This window comes from Rhinolophus hipposideros (assembly GCF_964194185.1).
Source record: "Rhinolophus hipposideros genome assembly, chromosome: 3".
NCBI classification, from domain to species: Eukaryota; Metazoa; Chordata; class Mammalia; order Chiroptera; family Rhinolophidae; genus Rhinolophus; species Rhinolophus hipposideros.
The window spans coordinates 93,038,137-93,056,366 of NC_138049.1; the positions used below are offsets into that span (position 1 = coordinate 93,038,137).

At 42.2% G+C, this 18,230-nt stretch overlaps 1 protein-coding gene across 6 annotated transcripts in view; it reads left to right on the forward strand.

Moving 5' to 3' along the window:
* Positions 1-7,250: 7,250 nt before the first annotated feature.
* Positions 7,251-18,230, forward strand: part of ADGRF5 (adhesion G protein-coupled receptor F5) — a 103,272-nt gene continuing 92,292 nt past the window's right edge. For 3 of the 6 annotated variants that reach the window (XM_081034282.1, XM_081034284.1, XM_081034280.1), the window contains exon 1: positions 7,266-7,473. The gene's annotated coding sequence lies outside the window, so the exon portion shown is untranslated. Of the gene's footprint in view, positions 7,474-18,230 lie in introns of all 6 variants that reach the window. The other 3 variants (XM_081034279.1, XM_081034285.1, XM_081034287.1) reach the window with 3 other exon arrangements.

The following is an 18,230-nucleotide window of genomic DNA, read 5'->3' on the forward strand; positions in this document are numbered from 1 at the left end:
GGATCATAGTGATAAGAGAGATTACATCTGGCACCATTTATCAGAGAAAGGTATGTACAGAGCTGGACTTTATCAGGGCATGTGGACCTATTTGACACTCCAATGGATGACTCCAGCTAGAAGCCCAGCTCTTTGCAGAAAGGAAAAGACAAGGCTTGTTGGAGGGAGCAAAGGAGATTTATTTGGGCCTGGAACCAAAGCTAAGTGCAGAAGAGCAGAGTTACACTGGAAAGGTAGACTGGGCATAGTCTGGGAGGGTTTTGAATGACAAGCTAAAGGTTCAGCCTCTTGATAGGCAGTGTGTGTGCGCAGCACAGGTGTCATGGAAGGATTTTATGAGAAGGGAGTATCAAAATCATAATGGTGCTTTAAGGAAATTAACCTGACAGTTAATTAACTTAGGTGATGGCTGAGTATGTGAGGAATGGAGGGGTAACAGGGAGAGGAAAGGCTTTATGCCTGGTGGAGGCGGGCAGGTGTGGTGACAAAGGTGGGACACCCAGAGAGATAGGAGGGGACCTGGAGGGAGAGTCTCCAGAGAAGGAAGGAGGTCTTTGACCCAAGCCTGTGTTGTGCATGCTAGATGGTCTGTTCATTCACTTTTCCATCCGAGATGTGGAATGGCAAGGCTGCAAGTGAATCTGAGACAAGGGGCATCTCTTACTTAATAGAAAAGCCAGAGGTTAGAGAAATTTAGGCTATTTCTCACAAAGCTACAGCTGTCTCCTCTCTCTTTACTCTAACCCAAACTAACCAACCAACCAACCACACCAACAAAAAATTCCTTCAGTGTACTCTCAACCCACACTGGTTTGTTGCTAGACCTCTACCAACCAAACCAAACAGGATTGATACTCAGATGCAGAACGTCTAAGTGTAATTTTTACAAACAAGTTCCTCTTTACATCATCTAAATAAAATAATTTCTTTTTCAAACTTCCTAAAAGACATACAGTTTCAAAGCAAGTTGTCTTTGAGAAATGTTCATCTGTATTCCGTGGGGTTTTACAGGTTCTCTTATAAACTGCCTCAAAGAGCGCATGGAGTAGAGAGGATGGAGAGTCGTCGATACATGTGCAGGAGGTGGTGGGAAATATTTCACCTGAACAGGCCTGAAGACATGGGGTTTCATTTCACATGGAAGAAGTGAGAAAATCTGAGATCAAACCAAGGATGGTAGTGCCATTTCATCAAGGATTGAAGGAAATTACGATTTCTCTAGAGTTCTTTTCCTAACATTTTTTTTCTACCTCCATTGCAGGTGGAGGATGGAAAAAGAATGTGTTTAATCTATGCCTCAGAATGTCTCTATTTTTTTAAAAAATACTATTTTAGTGACTTTGCTCTAGAAAAAGACAAAGTATAGAGAAAAACAAGCATCTGGAATACATGCCACACAGAATTAAAGTATTGATATTTTGTTATTTTTGTTTCTTTTTTTTACACCAAAGACATAGAACAGAATGGAAAATCTCTTTTATACCCTGCTGAGTCTTATGCCATACCTTCCTTTTCCTGAACTGCATTGTGTGTTTTTTAAATCACGTATCATTGTGTATGTTTCTCTGCAACTGACTTTTTTTTCACTTTAAAAAACTTATCTACCCATGTTGATACCTATCAATCTAGTTCACTATTCCTGTAATAATAACTAACTTTTAAATCCATTTCCCTACTGATGCATATACATGTTCCTTCAGATTTTAACTAGTAATAACAAAGAGTAGTGCAGTTGAACACATTTGTATTTTCTCCTTGTATATAGGCAAGGATTTCTCTAGAATATATACAGTGACCAGATTTTGAACTATCCTGGATACTGGCAAGTTGCTCTCCATAGTGACTGACCAAATAACACTCACTTAGCTGTGTGAGAGTTCCTAATTCACCCTAAATCACGCAGTAGTGTATGAGAATTCCTAGTTTCCCAAACTCTTGGACTTATGACTTATGTCTTCCTTCTTCTCTTTTCTCCTTCCTTCCTTTCTCCCTTCCTCCTCTCCTCTCTTCTCCTCTCCTCTCCTCTCCTCTCCTCTCCTCTCCTCTCCTCTCTCCTCTCTCCTCTCTCCTCTCTCCTCTCTCCTCTCCTCCTTTTCTGTCCATCCCCTCCCTTCTTCTCCTCCTCCTCCCTCTCTCCCCTCCCCTCCCCTCCCCTCCCTTCCCCTCCCCCCTTAAGTTTTCCTAACACCTTTACTTTCCAGGGAAGCATATGATAATGGTCTTACTTAAGGTAAACTTTTTATTCCCCCCGAAAAGCAATCCTACTGATGTTTCTCACATATACTCCCTCTTTGATAGGTTTGACATGATGGAATACACATTTCCTTTTTATTTCTCAATGAAATAATGAAAGTCTTAGAATGTAGTAGTCCCCTCTCCGTCTTCAATGACAAATGTGATAGTAGTTGGCATAGGGAACAATGGCTAAGGGCACAAGACTAGCCTCACCTCTAATGTAGGTGGTACCACGCTGGCATGACTGATTCTTCCTTCACAAGGCACTGCGAGCTCCTACAGAAAGGGCTACACTCTTGTGGGTAAGTACTCTGCGGTACGTACTACATGTCTGTGGTAAGTGATCTTTCAGCATCCGACAGATCACATTCGTTCTGTTAATTGCCATGTTGTTTATACTACTCACAATTCCTCCAAAATCAGGAATTGTTTTTCTCAGGAAAACATCTGAACTCTGTATTGAACTATTAGGTGTGTTACTTTTTTCCCTCCAAATAATGGAATTAATTACAAATTTCATTTCAAAAACAAAAAAACAAAACCAAAAGTCTTTATGTTTCCCTGCATATCTGGTACTAAGATCTTTAAGGAGAAGTTGGAACTAATTGACCGGACCATTCCTTAAAAATAAATCATTTCATGTCTTTCCTATTAAATATATATATATATATATATATATATATATATATATATATATATATATAAATGTATTAATATATATATACACATCTAGTTACATCAATTAAAAATACAACAAATCTCAAAAGTAAAGACAAACCAAACCACACAAATATACTGATGTAATCTGGATTCTTCCTGACAAAGTACTACTGTCCACTTTGTTGAAGGGTTTGCTATAGCTGATTAATAGTAAGATATTTCTAGATGGTGTGTGTCTATGCAGCTACAATTCCCGAAAATACTGTTTTAAAGAACTATCGAACACCTGAAATATATATCCTTTGTGTATCAAGTTATTCTCATTTCCAAGGTAGTAGTTTCAATGAGTCAAGCCTCAGCACGTTTGTCCTACCTGGTGACCCTGTGTCTACTTGTGGTTTTATACACTTTGGGCTTTGCCTGTACTTCTGCCCTGTTCGAAAGGCTGTACCTTCCTAATTGTTCAGCTGAGGCAGTTTTGTCATTCACTTTTTAAATTTTATTTAAATTGGGGAATATTAGGGAATGGTGTGTTTCTCCAGGGGCCATCAGCTCCAAGTCATTGTCCTTCAATCTAATCGTGGAGGGCGCAGCTCACTGGCCCATGTGGGAATCGAACCGGCAACCCTGTTGTTCAGAGCTCGTGCTCTAACCAACTGAGCCATTCAGCTGCCCTTGTCATTCACTTTGATAATCACCATGCTTTATTTCCTGTTTTTGTTGTACATACTCAGGAAATATAAAAAAAACTAAGCAAAATATTAAAGAAAACAGTTCTACCACTGCGAATTCCCAACACAGCTTCTTGGATTCACTATTTATCACCTGACTTCTGCTAAAAGATCACTTACAAAAAGGTGAGATCATTGCTGTCATACAAATGAAAAATGAACAAGGGATGGAGATTTTGTTTAACTCATTAATTATGGAGGGATGGTAGATATTATAACTCGTTCAAAGGAAAATCTCAAAAATAGACATGCAAGCAATCAGGAACACTGAACTGAATTTGTTAATGGATGCGTATATGTAAAGACATAATATACATATACAGCACGTCAATGCAATGTTTGGAATAATCATTGCTATAGGGTGGAAATCAGTGGCATCTTTATTGGAGAAAATTAAGTTGTATTTCTGTGGGTAAGAATCATTTGTATTACTATGAGTTTCTACATCTTTCAAAGTTAGAAAAGAGCCAAAGACCATCAAAGGTGTAGATACTCTGGATTCATCTCCTCACAAAGGGTCTGCTAGACAGCGCTCCAGGGGACCCCCAGCCCTCTTTTCCCACTTTAAAGGCTTTCTTGACTATTTCTATGTTTCGTGACTATTCCATTTTCAGTGGAAGTAATGTCGATTAATTAGGATAAAAACTGAGACACCATGAAGGAAATTCAAACTGTTGCTTTAATAAATATCTTTGCTTTATTAGATACATGCATATCTATGCATGTAGATACAGGCATACATTAAATCACAATTAATTGATAAAACTAGATAGTCAGAATCATGCATATTTAGATTATCTTTATCAATATTAGACAATGAATCCCTGCTACTGTAGTTTGTACTCTCAACAGACAACCTCAACTGCAGTCTCTCAGCCAAATACAGCACTTAGACATACACAAAATGAGCTTTTGGTTCAGAGGAACCGTGACAAGTAGCCAGAATATACATGCTCAGAAATCCTACCGTGTTTCCTCGAAAATAAGACCTAGCCGGACAATCAGCTCTAATGCGTCTTTGGAGCAAAAATTAGTATAAGACCCGGTCTTATTTTACTATAAGACCAGGTCTTTACAGTACAATGCAATATAATATAATAATATAATATAAGACCGGGTCTTATATTAATTTTTGCTCCGAAAGACGCATTAGAGCTGATTGTCCAGCTAAGTCTGATTTTCGGGGAAACATGGTAACAGTAGTAACACTGTCAGGGAAGTGTTCAAAACCGTGAAATGAAAAATGATTATGTAGCTTTAAAGTTGTTTTGAAATCCAAGCAGAACACAGAAGCTAATTTCTGTGTCATAGCAGCAGCACTGTGGCATGTCCTTGACCTCCTTCTGCCATTTGATTTTTAGAAAACATGTGCTTGATTTCTCGGGGAGCATAGGAAAGGCGCAGGAGTCAGGCAGGGAGTGGCTTACAGCGGCTGCTTGTGGATGAAACATGGGCCTGGGGCGTTGCTTTCGTCCCATCCCCCCACCTCGCTGTTTTCTAATCTTTGCTGGAGGCTCCTGCTTCTTCCCACCTCTCTGTCTTTACCTCTTCCTCTCTTCCTCCCACATCCTTCCGTCCTCCTTCACTCTTTCCTTTCCACGCTCCCCTTTGGGGGGAGCTTTCTCCTCCTCCCTCTTCTCACCTCCAGCAACTTCCCAGTTTTCTTCACTCTTACAAACGTCAGGCCTCCTTCCTGTTGCCATGTCTAAAGCTTCATTTTCTGAATAGAGACACTTCCTCCTTCTAATGTAGACCCTAGGAGAACAGAAGGTACAGCACAGGACAAACAGTGGCATCTCAATAAGGATTAAACAACAGCATTGCAATATCGCCTCTGAAATTGCTCCACTGTGCCAGAGTTTAAACTGTAAAACCATAGCAACAATCTTATGTTTTCCTTTGAGTCTTATGTTTTCCCTTTCCCCCAAACGGGGATAACTGTAACAAATGCTCCTCCTACTAACACTAAACGTACACAAATCACACCCTCCTGGGTCTTACGTCTAGGGACGTAATGCTGAATGAAGCACAGTCCATGACCTCACAGTTTATAGTCTTGCAGGAGACAGGGACAAGTGCTTTAAGGTAATGACTGTTTAGAGAGAGATAAGCACGGTTTGCTAAGGAAAAACACCACCAGGGCCCAGGCATCCAAAAAATATTTTCTGGAGGATCTGAGATTTAAAGGATTGGGGGTTGAGGGAGGGCATTGTTCTTAGAGTGATTTCCAGGTGTGGAAAAAGGTGGGGAAGGAGGGAATGAGAAGCTGGTGAGGAGAGGGCAGGTAAAGGTGAGCTTTGAGGTAAGGTGGGAAAGGTTAGCGAGTGCCAGGTCCTAAGGGGGCTGTAAGCCATAGTAAAGTGTTTGGCCTTTATTCTCACGTGAAAGACAAACATGTGAACCACATCATGATGGTTGCATTTGAGGGAGATTGCCCTGACAGTGGGGAGGAGAATGTATTGGAGGTGAGCAGAAGATCAGCAAGACCACCAGTGTGATTTCAAATCCGTGATACATTGTGGTCAGTGCCTGCTCACACCCACAAGCCTGCGATTTCCCTCCTTGCCCCAGCTTCTAAGTGCACTGCTCTTCAAGGGCTGAGTGTCACTCTGCTGAACAAAATAGTAGTAGTCTGGGCTTCCTGATAATTCAGTTTGTTAAAACCAACACATCCATAGTTCCAAACTTCTTCCTAGAGCCATGACTGGCTGCGTGGATGTAGAACCTGAACAGTCCTCATACTAAAGGAAGAAGCCCCGCCCACCCCCTCACTTGATTTAATGTTCTGTTGTCACCATCTTGAAATCCTTAATTTTTTAATTTTAATAATTTTAATAATGCTACGTCATTTCACAATGCAGTTAGTTCCTCCTTCAATATTATTATTATTTTTTAACAATGTCAACAATTATATATATACATACATATATAGATAGATATAGATCTATCTATCTATCTATCTATCTATCTAAATCCTTAATTTTTGAATGAGTGGCCTCGTGATTTTCTTTTTGCACTGAGCCCCACAAATTATATAGAGGGTCTTGCCTCCAGCAATCTCTAGATGGTAGACTTCAGGCTATCCTTTAAACCCTGGGGCAAAATGGCTTGAGGACTTTAGGAGTTATTATAATATTAGACACAGAGTGTGAACAGTGGTTCCAAAGCAGACCCTAGAGGGTCTTGCCCTAGTCTGGCAAACAGACTCTTCTGGGGCCTGTTTTGACCTGCCTCTCACCAGAGCCTCTACAGCACGACATACGGACTGAGGCCAGAAAATGCTTCAGCTCAGTGAAAGAGGATGAGGGTATTCTTGACTTTTGCAGAATTAAACACTTGGTGGAACTTCAGGAAGAAAGCACTTGGGAAAAGGTAAAGCTAGCTGCTCCCCTTCTGCTGCCCTGGCTCATTCTCATTTTCATGGTTCTTAGCATGTTTATTCTCTTCTTTCCAGTGGCCAAAGGACAAGTTTAAATTTCTTATTTCCTCTAGGGAGCCTGGAGAGAGGCAACAGGCACCAAATACAGGAAATCATGTGGAGAGGATCTCTTATTTATTACAGTTCCCATATTACTTCCCTTCCCCCAGCCTCCGCCCCCACCTCCAGCCACACTGTGTCTCCCAGCTTTTTCCTGCATCACAGAACAGAATGCAGTTCACCTCTGCTCCCTAAGGTCTGAGGGAGCCTTGAGGATCTAACGCCTGGTTTTGTGAAAACCCAGGCTCCTGTGTCTGTGTGACTGAATGGGAAAATCTTAACTTTCATCTCACATAAGAGGGTCTTGGGAAGATTTCCAGGATAGGGTTAAATTAAACTTCAGGAGCCTGCAAGCCACAGAAGAGAAAGGTAGGTCACTGCATTATTTTGTTTTGTCTTGTTGAATGTGAATCAAGCTGCTCTGAAGTAGATGTTTCTGTCCCACATGGCTTTCCTAGGTGGCTGCATGTTTTCAACCTGTGTCTTGTTGTGATGTATGGATTTACGGGAGCATGAGGAAAAATAGTGAGGGAGATGACCTCTCTCCTCTTGGGTTTTTGAATTTGTACCTCTTTGGATAAAGAATGCCAACCAGCATACTACATGAATCTGATTATTATATCCTCTTTGGAGGGAAAATCTCATTAGAAGGTGCACTTTTTTTTTTTTTTTTGGCTTCTGCATAAGGAAGAAAGTGTTTACCACCTGCCTTTTCTTTTCAACAAGGTAGACCCCTCCCGTCCTTTTTATCCTACTTTCTAAGTGTTTTCCTTCAGTTAAAGATATACTCAAGATGACAGAGAATTTCTAACAGGGATAGAAATAGGAGTTTCTAATTTATGGAACCTGTGAGTTATAAGTAAATGAACAAGCACTTTGCTTAGGATCCGGTGGGCTTCCACGTTACTTTCCAGAATTTGCTATGACACAATTTCTCTTCCTGAAGTTTCCTGAAATTAAATGCTAGTAGTGACAACATATATCAAGTGATGGCTGAGAAGGATGACTTTCTTTACTCTCTTGTGAAAATTGTCTGCAAGGATGTTACTCAGCCCTTAGCTGGCTGCTCTTTTGGGTCACTACTGGGCTCAAGATAATGTGTTCACTGAGATCTGGAGAGGAGTCAAGGTTTATTCAAATAACCCTGCATATTTCTCTGGATTTTTTTTTTCCTTTTATGTTTTTATTATTTCATTTGCGTCTTCACAATCAGCCTTTCCTCTGGGAGAAATATTTTATAGCAACTTCATAGAATATCAGCCAATTTATATCTATGTATTGAACACTGACTACTCTTCCTTAATTTATTTAGTTCAGATGCTCAACATTTCTTGCCACTCATGTATTTTACCTCAACACAGTCTCCCTCCATTCCATCCTCCATATTCTGCCACAGGGTTCTTGGGAAAATACAGTTCTGATAATGTCACTCTCCTCAGTGAAATATTCCCGTCACACCCATTGCTTACAGCCTTGCTGCCCAGTCTCGGAATCAGCTGCACCAGGCATCGCTTGGGAGCTTAGAGAGGCAGATTCTCCACCCTTCCTCAGACGTCCCAAATCTGCGTCTTTGGGTGATTCCTATGCACGTTACACTTTGAGAAGCCCCAACCAAAGGAGGGTAGACAAGACCTCCAAAGTCTGCCCCTTATCATCCTGTCCAGCCTCACCTCTCCTTACCTGACTTTCCAGCTGACTTAATACCTTCCATTTCCCCAGTACACGAGAACTCTAATGCCTACATATGTCTATGTGTGCTGTTCTCCCTGTTTGGAATACCTCCGTTCCTCTTCTCCACCCAAATACCTATCGCAGCCTGATTTCTGCCCCCTTCTTCCCCCTCATCCAGGCCACCTCATAATAAGTGTCCCTCGGGTTTCTGATTTTATGGTACTTCGGGAAATGCTCTGTCATGCTCGTAGTCCTTAGCACATTAAATGATGGTTACTATGTTTATTTTCATCCTTGAAGAGTTCTCGGCCCTTGATTTCTGAATCCATAGCACTTGAAACAATGCCAGGTGCATTGCTTGTGCTCAGTCAAATGTTTATTGAATTTATGAACAAATGAATGAACAAATGAATGGATACATTGTCTGTAGAAGCCAAATTTATGTCCAGATTGAGATCTATAATTTGAAGCTTCCCAAGGAGATTGCCAGCCCCTGCAACATTTCCCCACACTCTCCTTTATGAGATTGCTGGATTCAATTGTTTTCACCAAATGTTTTCAGTACCTACCATGTGCCACACCTTTCAGATGCGATTTCTTTATGTCTCCGTAGATAGCCTCTCTCATTAAGTGCTTCTCTATCAGTGCCCCTCATTTTCTTCACTCCAACCCAGAGACTTACTCATTTGTCACAAGTATTGCTCAGCTTCCATACACCAGGCACTGTGCTGCATGCTAGGGACTCGATGGCAAATGGCACAGATGTGAGTCCTGCCTCCATGCAACTCCCCATACAGAGGACATAGCTATTCTCATCCTCTATCCTGCTTCTCCCAGAAAAACACTAAGGAAAACTGAAAGAAGTCTGATTTCTAATACATGTTGGCACAGCCAAGCACAGACCTCAGGACCTCGAAGGCAGTGTGATTTAGTAACAACAAAGCTGGGCTGTGTTTTGGGGCCCTGATTTAGTCCAGCACCTGCAACTCACTTACCATAGGAATTTGGGTGGGTCCACATCCATTCTCTGAACCTTGATTTTCTCCAGTGGTGAACAAGACAGAGAGCTACAAGGAAGAGGAGTCCCTGCCTTCATGAGAGCACAGGGAAGGTGATATCATCTGCACTCAAGTTTCCTCATGCTCCACAATTATTGGAAGGGCATTGTTCTGTATTTTTCGGAGTCAAACTGGCCAAAGAGACTTGAAGGGAGTCATTTCATTACCATGCCCATATGCTCAGCCACAGACATTAACCTTGTCCTTTGGTACCTTCCATTGAGGACAGAGTGGCAGTGGCTCCAGGGAGCAGTGTCCTGCAGCTTAAAGGAACCCACTTGGCATTAGTTGTTAGGTGTAGCACTGGTCTGAAGTGGAGCCCCTGAGGAGAGGGGCAGTGTCATCCTGGGGCAATCTCTGCCCTTGTAAAGCAGCCAGAAGAAGGGAAGGAATAAGCTCTACCAGGTGGTGCAGGAAAAATCCAGAAGCCTGTGGACATATAGCCAGTCCCTGACCCTCACTGTGGCATAGCTGCAAAGACTCCCTTTCTGAGGACATGTTGGGCTTTTTATGTTCCCACATTAAGATGTGTGGCTTGACCAGGTCTCACCCAGAATCAGATGTTGGGGCAGGTTCTCAAAAGGACACAGTATCCTTTGTCCTCAAGCTTTGCACTCCCATGGTCAGCTGGGGAAAATCAAATACTTTCTCTGTATTCTGCAGACACCACCACTGGGCTCAGGTTGAAGCAAGCTGTTTAGGCAATTCGAATTAACCACTCTCTCAATTGAGTGTTCTTGTCTTGCTCCCCTATCACCTGAAGCTTCTGTACGAGATGCCTCCTAGATTTCCCGATTCCTCTGCTTCCTGTTGCTCAAGCATTGCTTTGCTGCCATACTTCCTGCATGCGCCCCTTGTTTGTGGTTGCCTTTCAGCAGCAAAAGTATTTGTTTTTTTTCTGGTTACTTCCTAACTGTTCAATTAACATTAATTTCTGGCTATTGTAAAAAAGACAAGAAAAACAAGTGTTGGCAAGGATTGGAGCAAAGGGGACCCTCGTGCACTGTTGTTGGGAATGTGTATTGGTTGCAGCCACTATGGAAAACAGTATGGAGGTTCCTCAAACAACTAAAAATAGACCTACCTTATGATGTAGCAGTTCCACTTCTGGGTATTTATCTGAAGAAAACAAAACCACTTTTGCGAAACGATATGTGCACCCCTAAGTTCATTGCAGCATTATTTACAATAGGTAAGATATGGAAACAACCTAAATGTCTATTGATAGATGAATGGATAAAGAGGACATGGTACATATACACAATGGAATATTACTCAGCCACAAAAAAGAATTTGTGACAACATGGATGGACCTTGAGGGAATTACGCTAAGTGAAATAAGCCAGACAGAGATAGACAAATACAATATGATTTCATTTACTTGTGGAATCTAAAAACAAAACAAACGAACAAACAAAACAAAACACAGCTACCGGAGCAGAATGGTTGTCACTAGAGCGGAGGGGTTTGGGAATGGGCAAAACGGGGGAAGGGGGTCAGGAGGTACAAACTTCCAATGATAAAAGAAGTCATGGAGATGTAAAGTACAACACAGTGACGATAGTCAATAATATTGTAGTGCATAATTGAAAGTTGCCGAGAAAGTACATCCTAAAAGTTCTCTACACAAGAGAAAAAAAGAATTTTGTAAGGCCACGGATGGTAACTAGACTCCTCGTGGTGATTACTTCTCGGTGTATACAAATAGCGCAACATAATGTACACCTGAAACTAATATAATGTTATTTATACTTCAATAAAATAAAATTAAAAAACCCATTCATCTCTATTAGTAAGAACAAGTTGCAACATCAAAAGGAATGTTAACCTTTGTGGGACGTTTCTGGTGGCCTGCCACAGAGCTCATAATGTACCTGAGATCAAACTTGGCTATACCTGGTTCAACATTTCTTTTTTAATGAGAGGCGCATGGTGGGCTAGAAAGAGGCAGACCTGGTTTTGAATCCCCCATCTGCCACTTTGAATGAGCAATTGTATCTTGCCAAATCTGTTTTATGCCTGAAAATGCAGACAATATTTAGCACACAAATTGTAGAGACAATTAATTAGTTAGAGTACTTAACATGTTGCCTCAAGAAATACATCAGATCTTAAAAGAGGAAGCTGACCAAGATGGTGAAAATGAGAGAACTGTCATTGGCAGAATAGTTGAAGGAACCGGGGATGTTTGAAGTGAGAAGTCGGCCTTAGGGCACGTGAAGGCTGCCTCTCAAATATTTAGATTGCTCTATGGGGGAAAAGAGGTCAACAGAGGATCATGAGTGTAAATTATAGGGTAACAGGTTCTAGCTCAGTGTGGAGGGATTTACCCACCATCAGAATTGTCTAAAACTGGGAGAGCTGCCTGCAGCCGAGGGAACGCCCTGTTCTGGGCAATGAGCCAGCACCCTGGAAGACATGGCTGGGGTGTTCCAAAAGGGATGCCCGCACTGGGTGGGGTCCGGGTGATGACCTCAAGGTCCTTCCCGCTCAAAGCCATCAAGAGTCTTGTGATGTCAGGGCCCCAACCCAAGCCACCAGATGAAGGTCTGCAAAAAACATTCATCAGGCTAGAGAGTGATCGCAGCTGCCTTTTTACTAGCGAGCCCTACCTATCTACTCCGATCATTTTTAACTTAGGATCTTTGCAACAACAGAGTTAGGTCGGACTTCCAGGAAAAAGCAAAAAAGAAATGTGAAGGATGAGGTGGGAAACATTCATTCCAAACCACTCCTCTTGGGTTACTCTTTAACTAGATTGTGGGTTACTTGTTGTGCTGCAAACACATTCCTGTTTGATAGAAAATTGCCACATATGGGCACATTTTCAGCCAAACTAGGGTCCGCAAGTAACAGCAAGACTCAGAGTTATGTCCCTGATTTTTGCTCTATCTATAAAATGGAAACACAAATCTACGGATATGTATTCTCGGCCATTCAAAACTCTAATTTCAAAAAGTGTGAAATGACGATTCTACCATTTCTAAATTGCGGGGACTCTGGGTGGAGTATTTAACTTTGGGGGAGACAGGAGAACTGGCTAGAGCTGTCTGCCTGCTCTGAGTCAAATTCGCCAGCCATTGTTCACCCACCTTTCCTTTTCTACTAAATGAGTCGCATGAGTAACAATAGCCTCTCTGCCAGCTATGGATCTGGAGACTTTTTGGGAAGGGAGAACTTACGTTACACGGGGTCTCACACCCAACACACACACTGCTTTAGGCTGCCCCGGGGGTTCTTTGCTAATACGTCATCATCCTTCCTGCACTGGGAAGAACTGGTTGGTCTTGTGGTTTGGAAAGCTCACCTCTTTCTGCAGTTGCTTGGGCAGCGTCTCAGCATGCTTTTGCTTCCTTTCTTCGTGTTTTGAAATCCTGGGGCAGGAAAAGCAGCCCTTTCCAAGTAATGGGTAACAGCAAAGTTTTTGATTTTGTCAAATCGAAACGAAACCATGAAATATTTTATTCTCCAGGTTTACCTAGGCTTGCTTTCTTAAAAACAATTTGAAAAAATCCCTTTGAAATAGAATCCACTGTGCAGGGCAAAATCATAGAAACCCATGCATGTTTATTTTTAGATGCGGATCAGCCTGCCCAGCATAGCAAAGCAACTGCCTAATGTCCAAACTATGGCCCTGGGAATTTCCTCTAACAAGCCTGTGTTTCCGCACATTGTTACAGTACAAAGGGCAGAAGGAGGTCTGAGTGGAAGGCTCATAGTAACCCCGCCTAGAGTGAAATCAGGGACCTGTCATTCCCTCAGTCTACATGGTCCTTAGTGCTGGGGTCAAGATGGAGGTCACCTGCCAGCCCTGGGAAGATGCAAATGAGTAGACATGCATGATTATTTCATCTAAAAATATCCCAGGGACCCGTGATGGCATTTCAGAAATAAAGCCTCCGCTTTCTATGAGTAGTCTAGAATCTAACTCTCACCTGTGCTGTGAAGTGGAATCTGGTCTAGCCCAGAAACAAAGATGTCATTCGAAGAGCTTGGTTTAGGTTGCAATTAGTAAAGGGGTTATTAAGCATATTAGAGTAATAAAAGCATACATGTACCTGCATACAGCCCCAACACACACACACACACACACACACACGCGCGCGCACACAGTAATCAGATCCCTGAATCACCCAGATCTTTGCTATTAATGTATCTTAGGCCAGTTTCTGAGCCTTGATTTACTCATCTACAAAATGGATGCAACAAACCTGGCATCCTATTAATTTGGGGACAAATGAGGTACATTGTTACAAATAAGCAGACCCACACTAGATTTTTGCTTAAGAGTTTGCATTTTGTTTCTAATATGCATTGAGCTCCTTAGAAGAGCTCCCTATAAAAGTATTTACCAAGACTCCAGAGACTTTGTTGTTGTTTGGGGGTTGCTGTTTGTTACTGATTTCGGCATCCTTCATTAGCAGAGCTTTTCACACCTTTGTCAAGCCCTCCCACTCCTGGGGAAGGTCACTGCATTATTACTCAAGCTTGTGCAAAGCTCAAGGTTGTATCTGGGGGTCACTACAGAAGATGCCAAGATGGATCTCGGGTCTGCACACAGCAGCCCTGTGAGATATCTGCAATCTACATTCCAGTAGCCCCGTATGATGATAGGGTTTCTGCACAAAGCCCCAAGGGGCACGGGGACCTGCACATACGAACTAAGCCCTGAGCCAGGACAGGCTTGCTGGGCTCTGCCCGCAGGTAGATGTCCAGGTCCCTTCTAGATTTACAGATGCAGGAAAAGGTGCTCTAGCCCTTTGGTGAAAATGTGAGAATGTTAGTAAAAACGCCTTTACAGATTGTTTTGTTTGCAAGTGTTTATCATCAGACACCCCTCAGGGGTTCACAGGGCAAGTTGCGAATGTCCGAAGTGAAGCCTGGGAATTTCCTTCCACAAAGGCTGTGCTTCCTCTCTTTGTTACTCCTCAAAGAACAAGTGGAAGCATTACTAGAGATCCTTACTTAACCCTTTCTCCTGTCCGCCACTCCTGGGTCCTCACATTGCAGAAAAATCATGCTTCTAGCCTTCCAAGAAGCAGAAAGATTTCGGACTTGGGTTGTGTGTGGGCACCTAAAATTTCTACTTTGTTTACCATAATATGCTTTTCTACTAAACATGCTGAACCAAGTTCCATTCCCTGTCCCCAGCGCAGGACCTTCCTAGAACGATAGTTGCTTTTCCCCTCTGGAGTCTGTTTATTGGCAAAAACAGGGGCATGATGAGTTGAAAGATTTTTCAATCAACCAGGTTATTTAGTGAGCATATGCTACATATACTCTACTAGCCACCAAGGGAAAGCAGAATTTCTGCTTGCAAGAAACATCAAGAACATATGCCATATATATACATACGTATACACTCATGCATTGTAAGTGAGAATGCAAAGAAACCAGAGCACTATTTGTTCTAAGTCCAGGAAGATCAGAGAAGGCACTTGAACCCTTACCCAGCCGGAGACTAATTATATCCAGAGACATTTTCCTGGTGTGTCCACTGTTCTCAAATCTCTAAGCACTAGTGTGGCCAAGTGCACGCACGCACACAGGCATAAGATGTACACCCATGCACACACAGCGCATCTGAGGAGACAGCTTTGCCTGCTCAGAGGAAATAGCTCTCTTGGCCTCTGACCACCAACTCCTTGAAAGTATCTACTTCAACACTCATCTCTTTTTCCTCCTTTCCTGTCTCCAGGGAAGAGACGGCCCTTTCCTGCATCCGGAACTCAGCTCTCACCCCCTCCCACCCGCCCTATGTCCTCACTACTTTCCTCTCTGATTGGCTCTTTCTCATTATCATTTAATTCTGCGTAAGTCCTTCTCATCTCAAAACAATAGGAGCAGCAGCTCTTTCCCAACCCTACAGTTCCTCTTCCATCTTCCTTTTCTCCTCACCAAGAAATTCTTGAAAGAATTATGGATGTTCATGTTATTGCCAACATGTCACCCTGCAAACCACTCTTTTCTGACTTCCCATCTCCGCTCCCCCTAGAGCCCCTTAGTGAACGCTCTGGCTAAATTTCTTTATCACCTCTGTGTCCCCAAGTCCTCCTCTCCTCATTGTGGCTTTTGATATTGTTGACTGCTACCTCCTGTAGTCTTGTCCCTGCCTTCTGCGACACCACAGTTTCCAGGTTTTTCTCCTCCTTCTCTCGCTGCACCTTCTCAGTTTTCTTTGCAGGCTCTTTTTCCTCTGCTGTTGCTCACCTTCCTGGTGGCCGTGACCTGGGCCACCTTCTCTTGCCCATCTACACCATCTCCCTACTACAGGTCACCCCTTAGCTTAGAGTGCTCTTTTTCTTCCTTCTCGGCCAAGTAAACTATCGATCCTCCAAAGCCGATTTTAAATGCCACCAGATTACTTCCTTTTTACGTGTCTCCCCATCCTTGTGCAGAACCCATGTCTTATGTACGTGTCCTCACAGCACTTTCCCCAGCCTCTGTTACGGTGCCTTTTGTATTTGTATTCTGAGTAATCGTTCACATGCACGTCTTTCCTAGGATGTACAGGTGCCATCTTATTCATCTTTTTATTTCTTCCTCTAGCCTAGTAACCGGCACGTTAGGTTTTCAATAAATGTTTGATAAAGAATAGGGACTATAAAACTGTCGTTTAACAAGCAGACATTTTGATGAATTTTTCCCTGAGCTTAAAATAACATCCTTACTATTCTGGGATGGACGTATTCGTCATTTTTATGTTAATGTAATTTAAGTTAAACTACTCACATTTAGACTACTCACAATACCTTTACTCAATATCAAAATCACAATTCTTAACACTTCCTGTTTGAGTTTTAAACCTGTTTAAAAGCCAGGAAGGCCAACTTGGACTTCACACTGAATTTAAATTCCCTTTAGGGAGAACTTCTGACTGTGTCACGGGTGGCATTGTACTTTCATGCATCTGAAGTGGGTTTGCCATGGTGGAGCAGAACTAATATTTTATCAAGGTCACCACTTGACAGTGGAGCTGGCATTGCATAAGCTTTCCACGGCTGCACCTGCAGATCTTTTGAAATCACAGAGGTTGATTTGTCGAGTTGTCTGAAGGAGAACCATGGGGCCCACAGGAAGATGAGCCTGAACATACAGCCAGCACATAATCCACAACCTCCTGTCTCCCAGGAGTGCACAGGGCAGGGATGGGTCTTAGAGGACAAGGCCACAGGCTCACCCAAACCTGGGTTGTGAGGGTACACGGCATCCTCTGTTGGGCTATGAGGACAAAATATGGGACCGGCTATTTGTTTTGAAAACTCTCATTCCTGTAAAATCTCGATTTTGGGATTTTATAATAACGTATGTAAAATATTAGTACAAGAGAGCTGTAAATGACAAATAAAATACTGGAGATACAAAGCATGGCTCATCCAAGTGTGGGCTAGAGATCACCAGTGGACAAATTGGCTAGTGTGCTGCTCAAAATGCAGATTGTCAGGCTCTAGCTGTGCTATTAAATCAGAACCTCTGTGTGTGTGTGTGCGTGCATGGGGGTGGGGAAAAGGAACAGTGCTGCCGAGTCCACATTTTTCAATCGGCACCTTAGATGTTTCTTCCAAAGTCTGAAGCACATTTGATTATGTGTAAGTAACAATAGTTAGAAAATATCTGACAGTTTGTGTTTAGAAAAGTGTTTCTCCTGGTGGTTTAAGGGGCCCCTTCCTGCACTCTTCTGGGTAGGTTAGTCATTTTGCCATCTGGGCTCTTCTTTGTAGAAACATTCTTCCTGCTGAATTTGTAATCCTTCTCTGGGCCACAAGTTTGGAAGAGAACCCTATACTGCTTTATACCATCCCTCACACCATCATGTGCTAAGCATTTTGTTCACTTATCTTTCGGCAGTTTATCTTGAAGCACATCATAGCATAGAGGTAAAAATTGGGCTTAGGGTTCGGAATCTGTTTTAAGCCCTGCAATTTGCTTGATCTCCAATCTATGGAGTTTTTAAATGAGGCTTAGCAAGTTGCTAAACCTTGCCTCCCTTTCTACAATGGGAATAGCTAAGTAGTTCATAGATTATTGTCAAAATTAAATGACATTGCCCATAAACAATCTTCTAAAAAGCACGTAGTACTGACCCTGTGATGCAGTTGGTTCTCAGCAAGAGATAGCAATTAATAATAACAGCAAAAGTATCATCAACACCACCAATGATGACAATAAACTTTATACACTTGGGAGACCCATGGATGATTTGTTTTTACAGAACCTAAAACAGTAATCTATACAAAGGAGGTGCTCAAAAGCATTTGTTAAGTAAATGAATATGTTGTAGTTTATTGGTAAAAAAAAAAAATAGGATTTTTAAAATATAAATATGTAAGCAAACTACTAATGTAACTAGACATGTGACTAGAGATCAAACTTGGGATACTTTTGATAAAACTCAAA